The following is a 2,449-nucleotide window of genomic DNA, read 5'->3' on the forward strand; positions in this document are numbered from 1 at the left end:
TTTCCTTTCCACAGGAGATACGCTTCAGATGCAAAGATACAAATAGGTTAAAAGTAAAAGGATGGGGGCACCTCGGTGGCTCAGTCAGTTAAGTGTCTGCCTTTGGCTCAGGTCATGATCCCGGGGTCCTGGAATCAAGCCCCACATTGGGCTCCCTGCTCAGTAGGGAGCCTGCTTTTGCTCATGATCCCTCTCACTCTCTCTCACAAATAAGCAAATAAAATCTTTTTTAAAAAACGAAAGTAAAAGGATGGAAAAAGATATCATGCCAATATCAACCTAGGAAAGCTGGAGTGGCTATAACAATAACAGACAAAATAAACTTAAAACAAAAAAATGTTACTAAGATAAAGAGGGACATTCTATAATGAACATAGGATCAGTCCACCAGGAAAATACAGCAGTAATAAATTTATATGCACCTAACATAAAACTATAAAAACAAATAAAGCAAAAATTGATAGAATTGAAGGTAAAAATAGAAAATTCAACAAGAGGAGTTTGAGACATTGATACCTCATTATCAATAATAAATAGAACCAGGCATAACATCAATAAAAAAATAGAAGATTTAACACAATAAACTAAGAGATCTAACAGATAGCTATAAAATTTCATCCAGAAACTTTGTAATACACATTCATGGAAAGTACACTGGAACAATCCCTAAGATAGGCCATACATTAGCCAATAAATAAGCCTCAATAAATTTAAAAGAATTGCAATCATATGAAGTATGTTTCCTAACCACAATGGAATGTAATTAGAAACAAATAACAAATTCTCCTTTCATGCTCTTGGCTATCTTGGTGACTGCTCTTCATTGGGGCCATCCTGCACCTAAGGAGGAGGATGGTGGCCTCAAAGAAGACAAAAAAGTCACTGGAGTCAATCAACTCTAGGCTCCAACTCATTATGAAAAATGGAAAGTACATGCTGGGGTATAAGCAGACTCTGAAAATGATCACACATGACAGAGCAAAACTGCTCATCCTCGCCAACAATACCCCAGCCTTGAGAAAATCTGAAATAGAATACTATGCCATGGCTTAAACTGGTGTCCATCACTACAGTGGCCATAATATTGAACTGGGCACAGCATGTGGTAAATACTACAGAATATGCATACTGGCTATCATTGATCCACTTGATTCTGATATCATTAGAACCAGGCCAGTGAAAAGTAAATCACATGAAATTCCTCCTTAATAAAACTGGTTAGAGCTTGTAGAAAGAAAGAGAAAGAAAGAAAGAAGAAAGAAAGAAAGAAAGAAAGAAAGAAAGAAAGAAAGAAAGAAAGGAAGAAAGAAAGAAAGAAAGAAAGGAAAGAAAGAAGAAAAGAAAAGAGAAAAAAAATTTGGGAAAACAAAAATATGTGAAAATTTTAAAGCACACTACTAAATAACCAATGGATCCAAAAAAATCAAAAGAGAAATTAGAATATATTTTGTGATGAAAGAAAATGAAGACAGAATATACCAAAACTTATGGTTTGCAGTTAAAGAAGTGCTGAGAGTATACTTCATGGCTATACATTTAAAAAGAAGAAACATCTCAAATCAATAACCTAACCTTCCACTTTAAGAAACTAGAAAAGGGAGAGTAGAGGAAGATGGTGGCAGAGTAGGAGGACCCTAGGCTCCTGTCATCCCACAAATACAACTAGATAACCATCAAATCAACCTAAATACCCCAGATATTGACCTAAAGACTGACAGAACAAACTCTACAACTAAAGATATAGAAGAGGCTACATCAAAGAAGGTAGGAAGTGTGGAGATGCAATTTGGGAGAGAAATAGATTGTGGCTGCTGTGGTGGGGAGGGAGCCACAGTTGTGGAAAAGGGCGAGAGACAGACTAGTACACAGGAGAGCACACATGGAAGAGATTCCCCACAGCAATTGGATTATAAAGTGAGAGGGGCCAAATTTTGTGAGTTCCTGCAACCAGAGGGACTTAAAGCTTGGAGTTTTTTGTTTGTTTGTTTGTTTGTTTGTTTTATTTCAGTAATCTCTATACCCAACATAGGGCTCAAACTCACAGCCCCGAGATCAAGAGTCACATGCTCTTCTGACTGAGCCAGCCAGGTGTTCCTTAAAACCTGGAGTTTTAAAGATCAGTGGGTGTGGCTCGGGGGAGCTCAGAGGGCATTGCTCTGTTCTTGGAGAGAAGGCAGGGCAAATAACAGCATGGAAAGAGAGATCTGAAGAGTGCCTGGGGCACACAGTGGGGAGGTTATTTGCTCTTCTCAGAGCACATCCCAGAGAGGCAGTGTTCACAAAGAACACCTCCTGGAGTAAAAGAATTTGCCAGTGCCATTTCCCTTCCCTGACCCTCAGCATAAACACAGGGCCACTCCAGGAACCAGCACAGCACTGACACTTGCTACCTAACTTGCTTGAACAAAGACCCCTCCACCCACACACTCCAGTGAAACTGCTCTCCCTG

The 2,449-nt window shown here is 39.1% G+C and overlaps 1 pseudogene; it reads left to right on the forward strand.

Moving 5' to 3' along the window:
• Positions 1-852: 852 nt before the first annotated feature.
• Positions 853-1,209, forward strand: LOC110591565 (annotated as a pseudogene).
• The last annotated feature ends 1,240 nt before the right edge of the window (positions 1,210-2,449 follow it).

This window comes from Neomonachus schauinslandi, chromosome X (genome assembly GCF_002201575.2).
Source record: "Neomonachus schauinslandi chromosome X, ASM220157v2, whole genome shotgun sequence".
Lineage (NCBI taxonomy): Eukaryota > Metazoa > Chordata > Mammalia > Carnivora > Phocidae > Neomonachus > Neomonachus schauinslandi.